The sequence below is a fragment of the Gallus gallus genome, chromosome 2 (genome assembly GCF_016699485.2).
Source record: "Gallus gallus isolate bGalGal1 chromosome 2, bGalGal1.mat.broiler.GRCg7b, whole genome shotgun sequence".
Taxonomy (NCBI): Eukaryota; Metazoa; Chordata; class Aves; order Galliformes; family Phasianidae; genus Gallus; species Gallus gallus.
Window position 1 is genome coordinate 45,217,633 of NC_052533.1, and position 20,718 is coordinate 45,238,350.

Below are 20,718 nucleotides of genomic sequence, written 5' to 3' on the forward strand. Positions count from 1 at the left end.
TAGCCCAGGACCTGGTTGACCCCAATACCAATCCCTGAGGGACGTTCCTAATCACTGGTTTCCACATGGACATCAAGCTGTTAGCCACAATGCTTTGAGTGCTACCATCCAGCCAATTCCTTAATCCTTGACTGGTCCATCCATCAGATCTCTGTCTCTCCGAGAAGGATGTTGTGCAGCACAGTGTCAAACGTTTTGCAGAAACCCAGGTAGATGTTGTTAGTTGCTCTTCCCTTTTCCATCAATGCTGAAAACAAAGGCTACTAAATTTTTCGGGCACGATTTGCCCTTCATGAAGCCGTGCTGCTGTCACCAATCACTTGTTTTCCATGTACCTTAGCACAGTTTCCAGAATAATCTGCTCCATGATCTTGCCTGTCATAGAGGTGAGACTAACTGATCTTTAGTTCCCTAGGTCTTTCTTTTTCCCATTTTTAAAAATGGGGTTATGTTTACTCTTTTCCAGTCAGTGGGAACTTCACTGGAATGCCATGACTACTCCAGTGTGAGTAGTGGCATAGCAACTTCATCTGCCATTTCCCTTTGTACCCTTAGATGCATCTTATCAGGTCCCATGGTCTTGTTCTCTTTCAAATACCTTAGATGGTCTCAAACCTGATCTTCTACAGTGTGAGGTTCTTCCTTCTCCCAGTCCCCACCTTTGCCTACTGTAACTTGAGCGACATGACTAGAGCAGTCAGATAAGTTCACCAGCTATGCAAGGCAAATGGTCAACTCCTGCTGCATTTGGTCCCTGCACCCTCTGACTTAAGCTTAAGTTAGACAAAAATACATGGCAGTAGCAGATAACCAGTTGCCTTCTGCATACATGGATACATAGACAATCTCAATCAGATGGGAACAAAGAACAGATGTTCTCTAAACATATGTGCAAATAAAAAATTGCAAGTGTGAATGTTTATAAGCAATGAATGCAACAGGAGAACTGAGCAAGGCATCATTTCAGGATGTAAGCAAGCATTTTGTGGTCTGCTTTGACACATCTAAACATGACACATCAGTAAAATGAAAGGATTTGGGGATTCTTTGGAACTCTGAGCCATGAGCACATTTATCTAAGTATTCTCAGTCTTTTCTGAACAAAAATAAGATGGGCTAAGTGGACGACATGCAAAGCTATGCATCCATTTGCACCTACGCCTTTTTTTACATTGTTGAATTTATAATGTAAGCAAGGCATTAACTTTCCTTCCCAGATTCCTTCAGTGCTAAGTTTTGTGGCTCACTTTCAGTTACCTTACCATTTAGGACTTTTGGTTTTCTCAAATGAGCTTCAAAATAACTAATAAAAAACTAAACTGTTCCACTATTGTTATAATTTCCTTCCTTCAAAAGATCTGGCTACATCTGACTCCACCTTCCTCTTACCCCACCTTTAAGTTCTCACATCATAATGCCTTTGATTGCAGGGCAGATCTACAACATCCTGAGGAAGAAAATTAGGTTGAAGACAAGTCTGTAATTGTAAAGATATTTTTCCACTATCTGACAGGTTACTCATTAGCAATATTATGAATAGGAGATAGGTTGTTAAGCTTGGATTAAATGTCTTAAATCATTACAATCTATCTTCTTTTATTGTTGAATGGGATTTAAAAAAAAAAAAAGGCAAAAAAAAAAAACCAGCTGTAAATTTTCCTAAGAAAAGGTACAAAATAGATATAAAATTAAAAAAAAAAAAGTTTTTTTCTTTAAACACAATTGTGTTTTCATTTTTGAGATTGAGATCTTGTTTGCAGTCATGCAACTTCAGTTTCAGAGATGATGTGTTTTTATCCTAAATATACCAAAAAAGCGGACCTGGAGGATGTTGTTTTTCTCAGAATATACTATTCTAAAGTTTCATGAACAATTACTCTTTTTTTTGTTTGTTTTTTGAAAGATTTTGTGGGCCAGGAGGGAGCAAGAGATGTGTGTTAAAATACATACAGTTCTCCAGATCCTTTCATACAATTATACTTCTCCCATTTCAGAGAAATCCCAGGTACAATGCAGAACAGGAACACTTACTAGGGCTTTTCTTTGATAAGTACTGACTGAAAACATATTTCACCCTTAAGGAAATGCACGTATGATACGTTTTGTAACCACTTGTAGCAAATTCATCTGAAAAATATATTTATTACTTACACATAGAAATCTTTATGTTTAAACAGGAAGTGTGCTTCCTATGGTCGAATGCACCAGGGCTTTTTTTTCACACCAGCAAAGCAAAGGTGAAAGCTGTAAAATATCTGCAGCCTTACTTGGCACTGGATCAGCTCTGATTTACAAGGATGTTCATGTTACTGTTACTGAATTATATTTGTACTAGTCTGCTTTAATTCAAATGTGTTCCGGACCAGTTAACTGGAAGGGCTTAATAGGTGTTTAGTGTTTAATAGAGACGATCATTAATTTTATTTTGCCTATTAGTAGAGATGGGTAGAAAATCGTTTTCCTCCACCTCTAGAGCTTTTAAGATTTAGCAAGAATGTTCCTGTGTCATTCCTGTGAGCAAAAGGTTTTGTAGTCTGTTGAGGTTTTCAAATGTGCCCTCACACACACACACACACACACACACACACGCACAGTCCTTGTAAGAAAAGAAGGTAAAATTTCTGCAGCATAGTTTAGCGAGGAAGGTGCTGAATGAATAATATAAGTCCAGAGTGAATGGGCTGAATTTAGGTAATTTTTATGTCTGTAGTACTAAGTACTGTGGCACAGCTTTCTCTCTTGTCTGCTCAGGAGTTCTGCGCTGTATCTGATGGCCTCTACCTGAGAAATGTTTAGTCAGTCATACTGGGAAAGGTTTCATTTCTGTGAATCCATGAATGACTGAGAAAGCATTCAGTTGAAAGAAATCTCAATCATTTCCATTTAGTCATTGCTTCTGGTGTTGGTGTTAATTTTCTTCTTGCATCTTCCCTTCTTTGAACCCTCTTTTCTCAAAATATATTTGCAAAGATGATTGCTTGCAGATAAATCTGTTAAAATTTTAACAGCAGTGATTCTTTGAACATCTGGCACAACATCTGGGTTTGGAGTCCTGAGAATAACGAGCACCCTCCCTCCTGTCTTCCTCATTTATTTTTAAAAAGCAAAACGGGCATCTTGCGGGTTTTCTGCTGCCTCTGTTAGAGTGTAATGAGCAAGGGACTGCAGGAGAGGAGGCTTCCTAGGTGTGCACAGCCTCAGAGGTGGCAGTGTAGTGGGCAAGCAGATGTCATGATGCTGGCTGCTGCCTTTGCCTTTCCAGCAGCTCGATTTCCTGCCCTTGCTCGGCTTCCCTCTTCCTTTGTCTTTTTTCCTTGTGGTTTTTCCAGCTGCTTTTTCCTATCCCCACCATCGCAGTTGACTCTCATGCTCAGATTCAGCTGCTTTTGCAACACCAAATTGCCTCTGGTTATATAACTTGTGGCTTCAGGCTCCTGTTTCTCTGCTTTTTTCTTCCAACTTCTCCTGCTGTTCAGCTACAGGACATGCACAGGAAGGTCCACCTTGCCACATGTGACAAAGCAGAGTTTGTCCCAGCAGAGTTTTTTGGCCTGGTTGTGCTGAACGCGCTACGCATTTTGTTTCCAGCCACATCAGCTCTTCTGGCTGGGCAGGGTTTTGCATGGTGTGCTTTAATGAACTCACTGAAAGCTTCAGGCTGGTTGGTTCATCATAGATCACTGAGCTAACTTTTCGGTCATTACTCCTCATCAGACAGTGCCACACTGTCCAAAACTGATGATGGCTGCTTTTCCAGGCTCAACATTCAAATCTATTTGGATGAACCAAGCAAAAATTTGTTTCTAAACAGCAACAGCTTTATATCTGAGAAAGCTGTTGGGAGGCTGAGCCCTAGGAAAGGGCTTGAATGCACTGGTGCTATAAAACACCTCTCTGTAGAAGCTGAATCACCTGTAAACCACACAAAGGCAAAGCTGGGTGAACTAAGTTCACTATTTACTAAGTGGGTAAAAATTACACAGACTTATAGAGGCACAAAAGATGCATACAGGTTTTCTTTTTTCCATTTTAAAAGGACTCTAGCATTTCATCCCACACTCAGATCACAAGGCAATGGATGTTTACATCCTCTCACTTAAGGATCTTGTTCTTAAGAACCATTACTGCATTAGTGGGAGAGGAGTTTGAGCTGGCGACACGTGTACTTCAGACCTTCTGCTTCTCAATTGCAGACCCTCCTCTCTTGTTTGGAAATGCTAAAGACAAAGCAAGGGCAGTCATGGCATTCACTTAGCTAAACTGCTAGTGAGCAATACCTTACCCAGGGATAAAGCAGCCTTGTCTGCCTGATGAAGCAATAAGCAAGTCCCATCGAGGAGCCTTTCCACACACTGAACATTGCATTTCACATTCATCTGTGAACTGACAGCCATCCTCTGTGCTTATGTGCGTGGCTAACACATTCTCATGATACCATGGCATTGCCCATTCAGTACATTTTTGGATGACCACTGTCACACACTCTCACAAAGAAAAAGGGCAAAATTAGAAGGCTTCTATGCACATCTTCTTAAAAACATATCTGTTGTGAGGCCAGCAAATAACATGACAGTTCTGCTGTCTTGTGGCCACTGCTTTTTCTGGTGTTCATAGCTCCCTTGTGCTTTCACCATCTGTTTGACATTTGCTTGTAGACTGTTAAGTTTAACGGTGGGCTCTTTTTGGGTGCCAACATTTTCACTGCTGTTTCTGCACGGTTCATAGCCACAGCAGGGTTCCAGGTACTAACACAGGGATATTCAGGGACACATTTTTTCTTGACACTTCAGATCCAGATTAAGACATACACCTGTGTTATGTTCCAAGAATTAAGTTCCTCCCTCCTGTTGCCATCTACATTGCAATCAGTGACTTAAAGGCTAAAGACATAAATGCTTTTTAAATATCTTGCCTGCCTGCCCCTCTGCCCAAGTCTAATACTAAGCTGAAGCCACCTTTTTTTTTTCTTTCTTGATGACTGTCTCATCACTTGGTGGAGATACAATGCGTGCATTGAACACATTAACATCACATCTGCCATCCATAGCTGACACATCTTGCTATGCTGGGATGAATTGCAGTGCATATGGATGGTATTTACCTCTGAACAGATAGAAGAAGAGAGGGGGATGAATGGACAGAAATTTGTTAGCTCTCCAGCTCTCAAAGCCAATGATTTTAAGACCAGTAATTCTATTGTCTTCCTCTGTCTTCCTAAACGCCTACTGACAACAGCAGTGACAAGAGTGAATGGAGCCTTGGCATTGTTAGAGAGCTGCACTAATGCATGTATTATGAAAATGAGTAAACTAGTAAGGAAGCTGCCTTAGTTAGCCTGGTAGAAGTTAAACACAGATACAGGCTAGGGGGAGAATATCTTGAGAGCAGCCCTGGGGAGAAGAATTTGTGCACGTTGGTTGATGAAAGACCTAACATGAGCCAGCAATGTGCGCTTGCAGCCCAGAAGGCCAACTGTGTCCTGCATTGCATCAAAAGAAGCATGACCATCAGGTTGAGGGAGGTGGTTCTGCTTGTCTGCACTTGTGAAAACCCACCTGGAGTACTGCGTCCAGTTCTGCAGCCCCCAACATAAGAAGGACATTGAGCTGTTGCAGTGGGTCCAGAGGAGGGCATTGAGCATGATCAGAGGGCTGGAGCACCTCCTCTGTGATGACAGGCTGAGAGCTGGGGTTCTTCAGCCTAGAGAAGGGAAGGCTCCAGAGGGACCTTACAACAGCCTTCCAGTACCTGAAGGGGGCCTACAGGAAAGCTGGGGAGGGACTTTTTATGTAGCATGTATGGCATTTATGGGCATTTATGGGCATGTAGCAACAAGACAAAGGGAAATGGTTTTAAACTGGAAGAGGGTAGATTAAGACTAGAAATTAGGAAGAAATTATTTACTGTGAGGGTGGTTGAGACACTGGAACATGTTGCCCAGAGAGGTTGTGGATGCTCCCATATCTGAAGGCATTCAAGACCAGGCTGGATGAGACTTTGAGCAACCTGGTGTTATAGGAGAAGTGTCCTTGCCTATAGCAGCAGGGTTGGAATTGGATGATGATCTTAAATGCCCCTTCCAACCCAAACCTTTCTATGATTCTTCGATTCTACAGTTCTATGATTAAGTGTGAATCAAATGCTGCTCCCACTTAACCTCCTGTTGTCACCTTGCCTTCATTTTTAAATATCTGAGGACCTTTTTGTATTGCACATGTACTTTGTCAGAAGTAAGCTTGTTGTGGGCTCTGGGAGGCCAAAACCACAGGCTGTGCTAGGCCCTCTTTAGCAGCTTGATCCTTATGGGGCTTGTCTTTGGAGACACCTCCTTGGAGAGCTCAGAGACCTGTCCACTGCCTTGTTGGTGCCACCAGAATGCCATAGCATGGTTGCTCTGCCCTGGGGCTTGGCAGGAGGCTGGGAGCATCTCCAGCCATGCACTGCCTGTGGCCAAGGCCAGCTCCTATCCATGGAATTTGTTCAGGCACCTCCCACGTGCAACAATCTCCATCACAGATGCTAGCCAGCTTGCTTCATGCCTCAAAGTCTACTGCCTTCATATGGCTCTTCCTGCATAGTCTTGGACAGGAAAAAACACATGTTCTGCAAATGAAACCTCATACAGCATTTTCAGAGTCTAGCTCTTGGAGAAAATAGCAGGCAAGTATTCCCTGTTGAGGTTGTGGCTGTATTTCTTTAATGTCCTCTAATAATAATCAATAAGTGTTAGCTATTCCTAAGAGAGAAGCAGTGTGAAGAAAGGGGTGAAAATATCATTGTTTGCTAGCACAGATTTACTCAACACTGGAACTGTAAATGTGAATTGATTACTTCTCTTTTTGCTTAACATGAAACTACTTCAAGTTTCCCAGCAGATACGTTGTATTTTATTTTCTCTTGGCTGCCAATGTCATGTGCTGGTCTTAGGCACCTCTAAAACTTTCTTTTGTTTAGTATATTACATCCACTCCATAAGGCTTTAGTCACCATGTACATACTAACAGCTAAAAGAGATGCAAAGAGAAATCTTAACATATGCTTTAAACAACTTCCACTAATGTCTTTTTCAGACCACATGAGAAGCATCTGTAAAAAAATATAAGCAGTCCAACAAGGGAATAACGAACAAGTTCAATATTTTAATGTGAAAATCCAAGACTATGATGACCTCTGTTCCAGAGGGACCTGCTCTTAATGTTGAGAAATGACTAATAGGCTAAATCAGCTTTTTTTCTTCTGTCCAAGAAAGTCATCTTATCGAGGCAAACTCAAACATGTGCTGATACACTCCTGAACTGGAGCTGAAGTCAGTCAGACTGAGATTTTCCTGTGCTTTGGTCACTCACTGCCATCCTATTGGAGATTCTGCATGTCCGAAGAGGAGAAATTGAGGCCACTCTGCAAAGGATAGACAGTAGTGAAGAGCAGAACCAGATGAGGAAACAAAGTGAGACATCAGATGGGAATGCTGGTGGTAAGATTTCACAAACAGCTTTTGAAAGATCTTCAGGAAACTCAGCTCAAGCGCTTAAAAGCTTTGCTGAACTGTGTCAAAGAGAAAAATCAGTATAGTATGTTTTAAAATGGAAAGAAATTACCTGGACATTGTAGTATGTCCATGATATGGTGTCTGCACGAAATTTCCTAATATAGGTTGCCAGGCTGGGATGACATTTTTATTTGTAAATTGTGTTTTCATGTCAAGTTAAGCCAGGCTGAAGCATCCTTATACACGCTAATGATTAGTGCAGATGATAGTCTTGTAATACCTCCAATTTAGACAACACATGAGAAGCCAAGTCAGTTTCTATATTTTTATTTTATTGTTTTAAAACCAGTATTGACAACATCAAGTCCCATATTTGCAGTGTAAGGATTGCCAGTGCTGAATAAGCTTCAGACCTTTTAAGACCTTCTGCCTTAAAAACACACATATGGAACTAAACAGATAGGAAATAATATGCACAAGCTGTGTTCTGTGCTCCTAGCAGAAACCAAAGAGGATTTCTTCAAAGTACAAGTAGCACAGCACGTACATTATGTCTTCTGGACTATTAAATTCTGTAAGAGATAGACCAAGCTTTTGGGCATGCACATAGAATATTATCATCACAGTATAGCTGATCTCTCTCCGTCTGGATGTGGTGAAGTAATTTTAAGTTTAGGTATTACTAGTGCTGGTTTTATCCATTTTTTTTTCTTTCTGTAGAATTACAATTTGATGTTCAATTGTCTTCCAATCTGTGGAGAACATCAGTACAGATAGGCCCTTAAACTGTGTTTCCCTAGGTGTTTAAGCTGCTGCCTAATGTTATATTTCTTTATTCACGGACAACACAGCTTATATTATTAAGGTGTTGCACTGGATTTAGCAGAGGCTGTACCTTTTGGAGCCTTCGATCTCCAGTCAAAGTCCATTATTTCCTGTGTGGAGAAGACATCATTTTGGCTCAAATGCTGTGAGAATGTTCTAAGGTATTTCCAGGGGAACATTTTGAGAAAGTCAGAGCAGCTCTGAAGAAATCTAAAGCAAACAGTGACGGAACAGGAGAAAATGGGTTGAAAGAAACAGAGTCAAAAAAAGGAACAGAGTCAAAAAAAAAAAAAAAGAGAGAGATAAAAAACAGTTTGGAAGATGGCTGAAATAATCTGAAAGACTGAGGAGAAACGTGAATGAACGGAAATGTAGAGTAGGAAAAATAGGCACTAGCAAAAATAAAGAAATTCTAAGGAAAAATGAGAAAAGGAAAAAGAAAAGTATTAGAAGTAGAAAAAAGGAAAGAGCAGAAAATGAGAGGGAAAGCAAATGATGGCAAAGGAAAAGGAGAAAAAAAGGAAGTAGATGGATATGTAAAAAATGTGGGTAGAGATTATGTCCTCAACACTGTAATGTGGACTTTACATGAGTTTTAGTTACAAGCGAGCAAGGAAAAAAAAGGCAAATTCTATACTTTGGAATACAAAGATGTTATGCCAATATTCAGTTGTCCAAAGCTACAGGTAGGTCTGCGTCATTTGGAGCTGACAACATCAGGCTGTGGAAATAGCCTTGTGAGACAATCTGTGCCAGAGCCTTGTTTTTCATTTGGCTGAGAGAATACGCATTTCATGCTGCTCTACAAATGACTCAACGCTTATAATCTCAAATTGGCCATTCTTTAATAAATTTTGTAAGGAAAATGCAATTCAAAATCAGTATTGTTATGTGAGTTCAAGAAAATTTGTATTTCTTCAAAAGGGTATCCAACGTTTAAAGAATTCAAGCCTTACCTAGACTCATTCAATTGTCAAAATTAAGCTGAAAAGATTATTTGAACATGGAGATAATGTATTTCACAGAAAAATTTTAGTCAGTATTAGGATAGCAACTCTGATCTTCTGGATCAGGGCTGCAGAATTTTCCTTAGCCTTCTTCAGCTGCTGTGAGAGCCGGTTTGAAGCAACCCCACTGTGTGAATTTCCTTTCTACACAAGGATGATGATTTTTTCCCCCCAAAGTTATGACATAACTGTACAGGTTAGTCTAGCAAAGATACAAGGCTACTAAAAAGAGACTCTTTCCTGAGGAAAAAAACAGATATATTTTTTAAAAGTCAGGGCTTAGCATTAAACTTTTCTAAGGTGACTTGGAAGTGCTGAGTCACCTGTTGTATTTATTGACCTGAAATTAGATGTTCTTAAATCACTCAAGTTATTTACAAGTTTTAGTATGTGTTTAAGGTTAGAATTTTAGTTTTCAACTGTTTAAAATTTAAGCTCAGATTTATTAACAAGTCTGCTGACTTTCATTCTTGCTATATAAAATTACATGAAAATGCCACAGTAGTTATTTTTGGAAGAGCTAATTGAGACAAACTAACCATGCTTGTCTAGTAAACAAGGACTGTTATGCCCTTACAGAAAAGTTAAATTTGGGATTGTACTGACTGTTGGTGGACAAGTTATGCAAAAATCTTTGTTTTAAAAAATGTAGAAAATAATGTTTTGCATGAACATAGAAGGAATGGAATAGAGCGTATCTCTTTGTCAACATCTTTTAGATGTAAATCTGCCCAGAAGATACTCTTTCTGGACTCTTCTTCAGAGCAACACTTCTTTTTCAGTCCATTACCTTCTCTTGATCTCATAAATTGTACTTTCCCGTGACTTCTGCTGCTTATATAAGCATCTCTACCAAATATGATGTCCAAGAGCCTTTCCTATCTGTGCTTGGTATGTACTGCTCTGTTGGCCACAATCTCATGTTTTGGAAGCTGCAAATTGTTCCCATCCTTTTGCTCCATAAAAGAATTTCTTATGCTTTTTCCTTTCCAAATTAAGAACACTTGTTAAATCATTAACTTGCAATAGAATTTTAGCAAATCGTGACAGTACAATGAAAATCCCTGTTATGCATTACTGTGTCATTTCAGAATGCATTCTCTCTGTGAACATTTGTTTTCCAATAGCTTCTCTCAACTCCTTCTATTAAAAGAACGAGAAGGGAGGGCTGAGCTTTTACACTAAGGCCATGACTGAACTGTGGACAAAGCACTGGGCTGGCCTGATCTGGTTGCGAGCGTCATCAGACAGAGAGCTCCTTCTCACCTGCTTCCAAAGCCAGTTGTTGAATTGTTTCATCCTTTCATTCACAAGATGAGAATGCAAACGTTCATTTTCTCTCGTTACTTGCATTGCCCTTTTAAACATATTTCTCTTTCCCACAAATATTTGTGAAAAGTATGCCTTGGTTTATCTTTGGTTTTCTTGTGCTGATATCTTAAAACACATTTAACACACATTTCATGGCAGTTCTGTTTGTGCTACTGAAATATAAGGTCGGAATAGTTTTCATCTTCTCAAGAAAATGTTAGGGCAGTGACAGATGAAGTTCAGATGGTTCTGAAGTCAAGCTAAGCACAGAGGAGTTCAGGCACATAGATAAGTCTCCTGAGGATATCTTATTTACACAGAATTTACTTAGGTACAGGCTCCCTCATGAGGTAATCTCTCCTGCTTCAGTCCTAGGTAGAAATACACAAGACCAGCCCATTTCTGATGTGTGATGATTTCGTGTTTTTATACCAACTGGCATTCAGTGGAAATGCTTACGTGCCACATACCAGTAAAATAAATAAATCATTCAGTTAACGTAATTTAGTTTGCTTCTCTCTACCTGCTTTAGGATAGGGTAAATATTTTTCCCCCTATGGGTCTGTACTATATTTTAATTAATGTTGGGACCACTTGTGGAATGAATATGTACTTTATGGCCACCTAAATGTTTTTGTGCTTTTACTTCTGTTACATGGTCACTATTTTTATTGGGAAATGGAAAAGAGCTATAAAGTATATGTGCGCAGAGTATTTATTTTATATGGACTTTGAAATTGTTTTCTCTAAATCCCTGCAGCTTTTTAAATACCTCCACACGCTGCTGTACAAGAGAAGCATTTTTTTCCCTTGAATAGACCCTAACAGTTCATCATTCTTTTGCATAACAAGTGGTTGATCATGTACTCTAATTACAAGAGCAAATTGGAGGTGGTTGTACTATTCATCAAAATAAATCATGTATTTGTTAACTAATGAAAAAGTCAACAGACAGAAGAATAATACCACAGTAGTACTAATAAACATGGGGGCAAAATTCTTAGCTTGCATAAATCAGCATAGCCTTAGTCTCCTCAACTGAATTGTGCTGGAATAGACCAGGTAAAGATCTGACCTTTTCGGGAGGTAAACGTGTGAAGACTTTTGTGCAATAATTTTGCATTGAGAAATTGCATTGAGGCCAGCATTTTTTTGATGCCTGCAATTAAGATATTGTTTTTTATCTGTCTTTTCAGAAAAAAAAAGAAAAAGAAAAACTAACAAAATAAGACAGAACAAACAAACAAAGAATCATATTACTCATCTAGTGGGAGACATTTGCTTCCTTTCTGGATAAACCACATGATTTGTGATTCCCATTTTCAAGGCCAGTTTGGTATGTTTAGGTACAGAGATTAAATGTCTGGGATCAGAAAGTTCAGTTATTAGGTGAAGTAAGGAACTGCGATTTTGTAGATACAGCATTTTGAGATTTAACAAGATAAAAGATTGAAGGCCAAAGTTATTCCATGTACCAGAGGGAAGGCTGCTTTAGCCACTCTTTCTCAAGAGCTTCTGATTTCACTGCATGCCATTGTTGGTGAATATCTGTCAACATCTGGTGAAAAAATAAGATCAAGTGATTTTCAGTCCATTAATAGATGATTTGAGAACATAGAAAATGGATGATATTAACAAGTTTTTTTACAATGGAACTCATAAATAAAAGAACATCCATCAACTCAAGGAAGCTCCATGAAATCACTGACTGAGTCTTAAAGACCAGCTCAGGATATTCTATGGATTCAATGGGATCTTCTTTGAAGATCATATATACAACAAACTATTTTGACCTATTTGCAGATGAGTATTCAAATAATTTCAAAGACTGTTCCTGGGTGAGTACTGCATAATCACAACAACTGTGTTGGAGAAAACTGGCAGATTCATTTAATTATTGCTTTGTCCTTTCCTTGTGTATCAGAAGGTTTTGCTTTGTTTATACCCTTTTTTCTTTTGCACAAAGGGGAAATGCTTTAGACACTGGTAATAACTGATTGTGTGAAAAGTAGCCCTGATGGTTCTTGGCTGTCTCAAGGCTTCTTGTGGTTGTAGGGCTCCTCCAGTCCCGCAGCAGAAACAATACCCTGTGACTTAGACAATCAATCACACAGCATGAATAATGAGCAAACACTCAAAGCAACAGTCACATTTGCATAAACCATTCATTCAGTACATTTGAATAACTACCAAATTAATGAAAATCAAAAGGAGCTCATGGATCATTTGCCAACAGGAAGGAGGACTAAAACCACTGAATAGATGGCTTGCTGAAAACAATTTACATGGCTCTGTCTTTCCATAAGGAAAAAGAGGAGGCAGACTGGAGTGAAAATTACCAGTAGAAGATCCTCTTCTATTCCACTCCTGACAAGATTTCTTTTGATGTAGTTCCTCTATATCACCCTATTTCTACCTGTGATCCTTTTTTTTTCCAAAGCAGAAAAAAATATCTGGGATCCACACTTTGCAACATGCTATAAGGAAAATCAAATAGTTAAAAATATGGATTTAATTGACTTTTTGCAAGTGGAGAAGAAGATGTAAACATTATCAAGTAGTTCTGTGTTACAGAGACGACTATGCTAATCAGATTTTGTTTGTGGTGCAGCACATCCTTGGCAAAATCAGTTATATGAGGGTCTCTACATACATTCAAAACAGAACAGTTTTGAAGGAAACCCAGAAAGAAGCATACTTTTTATCTGTTTGATTTCTCTTATTTTTCCTCTTCTCGATGTGGAAGGTGCTGACAGTCCTCTGCTGGGAGTATGTATTCAATTTCAAGAAAGTAAACTTTTCCAGCTGTCACAGCAGAAGGCAGAAACTAAAATCAACGGATGGCTTATCAGGAAGTGCTTTTCACTTTGCTGCTCCTGCCACTGCTCAGGTTTCCTTTTTCTTGGGGGAAAAAAACCAACAACAACAAAAAACCAAATAACTGTGGATTCAAATGTGGATGCAATTATTTTAGTTAGGAATTCTGTAATACTAACACAAGAACAATTCCATACAATATAAAAGATCAAATAACACGTGTTTCTATCTATATTTAAATTAAACAAACCAGTATCTGCCCAGTTACTGACTCCTGAATTATATTTTTTACGAAAATGCTTCCACGTGTTCTTCCTACTTTGGCAATACTATGTCAACAAAGATTTTATGCATGCCACTCTAATTACCTAAATTAGAAGATACATAATTATTGCTTTGGTAACTCCCATAGGTAAGGAGAGAGCACGATGCGCTTCAGTCAATTGCTGTCAGGCATGGCACTACCAGACAGCCTTGTGCTCTGTGTCTCTGCACAGTTCTCCAGCCCGGGCCCTTCCAAAATATTTGTATTTGACATTCCTAATTGCTTAGACCAAGTGCTGATACTACTTTAACACAATTCACCTCTTGCAGTTGTTCAACAGGCTGTACAGAGTCCTCCAGAGAGTTCTTTTAACTTAAGGCTTGTGTCAGGAGGTTAAACAGTTGCTCTGTTCAACACCTCACATCTCATATGGCAGTCCCTCTGAGGACACTAAGCCTGCCAGCTGACAAAATCCAGAGAGGTACCAGTTCGACAGGGAATCCCATTTTGGGAACAACAGGGAAGGAGAACATCACTCTGGAAATGCTTTGCTCACTCCTAGAGCAATATAAGCCACTTACATGCTTTTGGATCCATGAGTTTTCTCATATCCAAACCACCATATCCATTTCCTCCGGGGTTCTTCCAGCTGCTGCGTTTTTGTTTGTTTGCTTGTCTCGTTGTTGCTGTTGTTTTTAAAGGATTACAGGCAGAAATACAACATCTCAACTTTTTATGGCCCTTATCCTGCAAGATTTGGAATGTGGGCCCAGGAGTTTGAAATGGAATGAACTGCACCTGTTCCTTTGCACCCTCACAGTAAGCCATTGCATTCAGAGACATCACCTCTCTCTCTCTGACTTGTATGGTTAATGCTGTTTCTACACCTAAACCACTGCAGGATCAGCCCCCAAAGGCTAGATTACTGCCAGTGAAATCACAAACTCCCCTTTCCAAGAAAGAAAACTGTGACTGTTGAAACCCTTTCATATGTTTTATGCACCATTTTAACGATAGCCATCTGATGTAGGATTCAGTTCCAGCAACCCAGAAAGGACATGACATACGATGTTGCACTGATTTCCTCATCTTCTTCTCAGCTTGAACTCTACAGGCCAGTTTTGCTTTCTCTGTTGGCAAAACAAAGGCCCCATGAATTAACTTCCTTCTCTTGCCCACTTTCGTTCACATTCAGAGAACAGAGATTATGACATCTAAACACCAAGTGCTAAAGACTGCTCTTTGGAAGAAGTGCATCTTACAATTAGTCCCCATGAAAATCAGTAACACGGCTGTATAAAACAAACGCTTCATAGATATAAAGCAGGAGAGTTTCCAGGTTTAAATTGCTAGGAAATGTTAAGTTATTAGTGTCTGGAAATTTCATTGTTTGCCTTTTGCATTTTAAACTGTATCACAGATGAGCTTTTTATTTATGTTTCTTTGCTGTTTTCTCCATAGAAGAAACTGCTAGGATACGTACCAGATGCTTGTCTTAGTCCTGTATAACTTTATTTCTCGTACCTGCATTTGTCATGGCTTATTGCTTGCCTAACTGCTACTTTATGTATATTTATTTCTTTTGTAGCTCCAGACTTTTAGTTGTGTTTTTCATTTTCCTAGCTGTTCCTCAGTCATCTCAAGGGATATGTGTTACAGGCAGTGCTCCTCTTGATGGTCATGCCCTATACCTATGATAGCAGAAGGACAACAGAGACTTTACCTGTCTTTGCTACTGTGAATCTGTCCAAAGCTGTTCTGACTGCAAAGCTCTAGGTCACCATTAGTGGCATTTAATACTGTACCCTCATAATGTGAAGAATTTCTACACATCTCCATGTTGCTTTGAGATGGAGCCTACTCCACTCTTTGCTCTCTTCTTCCAGTTACACCTTCTAATCACTTCCGTGCTTTTTTCTCCTATTCTTGGAAGAAGAGAAAGCCACCCAGCTGTATTTGCTCTCTCCCGAGCTAGATACTTGTCTGAATCTTTTACAACCATCTGCTGCCTTCTCAGTCATGTAACCGAGCAGAACATCAGCAAAAATCAAATATCTGAGCTAGAGATTTCATCTTTATTCTAAGCACAATGAATAGTTTTATAATTAGTGATTTTTTCAGTCTACTGCCCTGAGAGCTGAAGGGCATGGTAACTTGTAGACTTCATTCCCTCATGGAAAGTAGTAGTACTTCTAAATATTCATGACATCATTATACATTTTATCAAATCCAAAGGTATTGCCAGCTTTTAATTTAGAGTGCAGCTCAGCGATATTTCACTTGTAGCCAGAAGTATTTTTTTATTTCTTTTAACACTTGAATCCAAAGTATGCAGAATGGATTGTCTATGAATTTTAAACTCTCCTTGTGTCTCCACAGATTACCTCATTTACATTGTTTTTGTTTTTATTTCTTAGATTGTGCTTTAGAGCAACCAATCAATGCAATTCAACAACATATAACAGGAAAGCAGCTCCCAATCATTAATTCTTTCTGGTATTTTGTTGTTGTTGTTTGTTTTAAATCTGTAGTTAGGTTCATCATAATAAAATCTCCAGGATTGGATGATTCAGGGTACCAGATAGATATTTACCAACGATAAGTTTAATCAAGACAAACAATTGTTTGCTTCAGTTAGACTATAGCAAGGAGGAAAATGAAACTTAGCTAAAACCAAAGAGAAAAACCTCTTTATAGCTCACTGGCATCCAAACTTTTGCAAATTCCTACAACTCTACGTTCTAGAATAAGCAGTGAAGACCTACTGCTGCTTCTCTTCTCGTGTGCATTTCTCCTTTATTTCCAAGAAGCTGGAAGGAGAAATTAATTGTGTTGTCATAGGTAGACAAGAGCTGCTGAATGTTGTTACGTGAACACAGGCAATTTGAAGCCCCAAGATTTTTTCCCATGTAACCACAACAGCAGAGATGTTACAAGCATACGGAGGACAGAGGTACATATTTCATTCAGTGTGAAATTCATCTATCCTCTTCTCAATTTGCTTTTCCAAAATTACTTGGAAATGTGAGATTTTCCAAGAAGACGATGCTGAAGCAAGTAGAGAAAGAGTATCAAGGAATGCTGTAGTAATCACGATGTTTGATGCACTAGTTCACTTTTGGGCGCAACAGAAACTCTGCTTTCAAGCTCTGTTTCATTCACTAGAGGAAGGTTTTAAGGAGATGTTTGGTTATGCGTCTATTCATCTGGTTGCCTAATTTGTACATCAGGACCACCTAAAACCATCACCTCTTCCTCTCCTTAACATGAATGAGTTGCCCCAGCTCACACTTGGGGTTGGACTGGCAGTTCTTTCCAACGTCTGCCAGAATCACTGTTTTCCAGATTCGTTAGCTAGAAGCTCACAGACCAAAATGTTTCCCATCAGATTGAGTAGATATATAATTAGTTACCATCTTTCAACTTAAACCGTAAGACAGTATGAATAGTATTTTGCTTATCTTTGGGTAAAGGTAGATATGTGAAGTCATTTAGCTATCTTTAATTTCTTAGAAGGTATTTTGTCATAAAGCTACTGACCTCATGCTTGTAACAATTTTAGTGCTTATGCTATTAGCTAGATACTAGTCATTAGTCACATTTTGTTGCAGTTGGTCACTAATCCTTGGTTTCTGTGACACTGAGGCATTCTGGAAATGCAGACAAGCCTACCTTACATCCAATAATCAGCACTGCTTCAGACTGCATTTTATCTGGAGAATGCTTATTTTGGAATCCTCTGGGATCTTCTTAATAAAGGCTTAGCTGTTGTGTATTGATCTCTGTATTATTTGTAAGGGCTTTTGCTTTCTGTATGTCTGATATTAGGAATCGAAATAGCTTTTGTGCAGCAGAGCAGCAACTTCAGCGATATGCTTTGGGTTGGCTTATCTTGTTAGGGAGAGAGTGATCCATTTGCAGCACCTTGGAGCCTGTTAGGTTTTCTGCAGTTTAGCATGTATGCTTGAAATAGGGTCTGACTTTTCTTTGGTGCCAGTGCTTGTGCCTCTGCTCTCTACAGATGATTACCTCCTCCTTTGGAAGCAGCTGCTGTGCAGTGCTAAGAACTCTGACGTCCTTTTTTGTTCCACTAAAAGATTGGTTTATTTATTGTCTGCTATTGATTATTACTTACACTTACATGTTACAGTTTTTCCCTCAAGAAAAAAGAAGTAATCTTCATGGAGTTTCCGGTTTGTTCCGTGGCCACAGAAGGAAATGCTGTGGTGTCACTGATTGAAGAGGCTGCTCAGTTTTGAATCAGAGTGCATTTATTTTCATTTTACAGCTGAGTTGCATCTCGGAGAGATTTATTTTGAGGTAGAACATAGTGAAAATTGCCAGGTTGATGTCCCCAGTGACCAGTATCTCTGTTCACCTGCAGGACAGTTGCAACAAAGATGTCTCTGGCATGTGCTGTTCCCCAGATCTCCTCCCCTCTTTGAAAGAAAAGTTTTTTGGTTGTAAGTCATGACTGAGCATTGGAGGGTGTTTAGGCAATCAGAGAAATGAGCTCTGACCACTGCAATCCACTGGAATCCTATTTAGGGCTGTAGATTTGGACCTTTTCAGTTGGTGCTAACAGCAGGGTTGGTATGAGCAAGAAAGTGTCCTGGGCAACACACAAAGCAACCATTTGATGTTGCTTGTCCCACTGTGCTGAACAGCCTCCAAATGGCAAAGATGCCAGCATCACAGCGGGCTAGGTCTGCACTAGAGACCTGGAGAGGAAGAACAGTCTGCAGGACAAAAATGTGTTTTTACAGCAGAGGGAAAATTCTCCCAAACATTAAAGTCGGGTTAGTTTATGAGGAACAACAGTGAGGATGTCAACTTTTCTGTGCTTTTGTACACTAATCCTGGTGCTCTTACCACAGGGACCCTCGCTGGCTTCTCATGGACTCCCTTGGGTCACTCTCATGTCCCTCTGCCACCCGGTGTGTGAGGAGCTGTGTATAACAGGACAGGGCTGAGAGATGTATGTGCTGCTGCTTGTGAGCAGGTAAAACACTGGGTGATTGTTGGCAGGCCAAGCACAGCTGAGGGAAGTTGCATTCATGCTGCAGGGAAATCCTCCCAGGGATAACTCCACAGGCTTTTTGCTCAATCCATCCAGCCATCAACCTGTATGAAACTTTCAGATGCATAATAATCTTTAAGATTTTGGCTACTCTGTTAAATTTGCTTAAAGTTAGCTCAGAGGTCTAGAGATTCAAAAAGGAAAAATGAGCCAAAGAGCAGACAGAGATTGGTGAAGTTTTTGTCCCATAAAAACAAAGAAACAAACAAAAACAAGCAAACAAAAAACCAAACCAAAATAACAACATCAAAAACAGGCATCATTTTTATTCAGTTTTAAAAGGAGGGGAGAGGAAGGAGGTGGTAAAATTAACAGTACAAACTTAATTACTGGTAATCTTTCTGTCCAACTATTTTTGAGCTACACTGCATATTTAATTTTGACAGTAAATTAGTAAAAAAAAAAAAAAAGAAGACACTTTGCAATATTTCCTGTAGATTCTGTGAAAGGACTTTGATCAAATTATATATTCTATGGCCCGAGAAAGATAAAAGCAAGGCTCAACAGCTTGATGCAGCATTTTAGTCTCATAAATATAAAAACAACCAAATCATTACCCATAATTATCGTGTACAATAAAGAATAACAAGTATTTCTATTTCTATAGTTGGGGGGGTTGTTTTTGCTTTTTGTTATTTTGTGAGTGTGGGCTTTTTTGTTTTTGTTTTTTAAATAAGTGATGGTTTTAAAGGGTTTTTAATTACATACTTGTAATATACATTTAGAAAGCTGGCAGCACACTCGCTTCTATCAGCATCCCACCTGGAGCTAAGAACTTCTTTGAAGGAGTTTTTCTTTCCTTCCCTCTACAGTTTTGAAGAACTAGATCGAGTAGACCTTCTATTTGACTTTCATGGAGGATGAAACCCTTTATCTTCTGCACAAATTACCCCACCTTGCCTGACCCCAGTGCCTGAGCTGTACCTTGAGCAAATGGAAATCCCAAAAGTGCTCAGTGCTGTCACAACTCTGCTCCTTTCTGTAATTAACAAGGGTTACCGATGGTGCTGTAGCTGAACTGGACTGTCTTGAAAATCCCGTCCCTTATCACCAGCCCTGCACTGTCCATTTGAGAACGTAAGGACATAATGCTATTTCTCTGACCCGAGGCTCTAAGAATATACAAGAGCAAAAAAACATATGGCTAGAATGTAGAATACTTCCCTATTCCCGACTAAGGTGTTAACTCCTGTTCTTGTTTCAGTTTTACATCCTTGAAGTCACAGGATTCTGATCAAGTAAAGCAGATGGGAATTGATCCTGTAGCTCTCACTGCCAGGTCAAGGGTAGAACGGGCTGTTGACCAAGATGTATGAGCAGCAAATATCCCCATTTCCCCTTTAGCCTATTTATTTATTAGGACTAGATTCTATTTCAGTATAGAATATTAATAAGCAAAAAGCATCAAGGCATTTGCTCAGGAAAATTCTTCCAAAACCAAAACCTGCATTTCTCTGCAGCTTCATTAAACCTAACATTCAGCAGAAGATACTTTCAGACAGAATTTCCAGTCCTTCTCTACTACACAATACCTTGCAGTGGTGGCTGGGACTGATGTAACCAGTGAAAGCTTCTACAACATCATGAATTAAATGCACACCTGGCAGTTAGAAGTATATTTATGATGACGGAGCAAGGAGCTGAAGACAGCCTTTCTGCTTAGTGTTACCTACTGGAGGGCATGAACTCCAGATGAAAAGGAACCACCTAGCTATTCAGCCCATTCCCTCTTCCCCCTTTCCTCTCATCGTCACAGCACCTGTGCTTCCAGCTGTGAGGGTGAGAAATTCAGCCAGCCAGCCCAGCCAGGTTTCTGCATAGGTCAGCACTTAACTGTGTTATTATTACATCTCTCTCTCTCTCTTTTTTATATTTGCTATACAAGTCCATTTTTCTTGTAGTAGAGATGCTTCTAGGCATATCT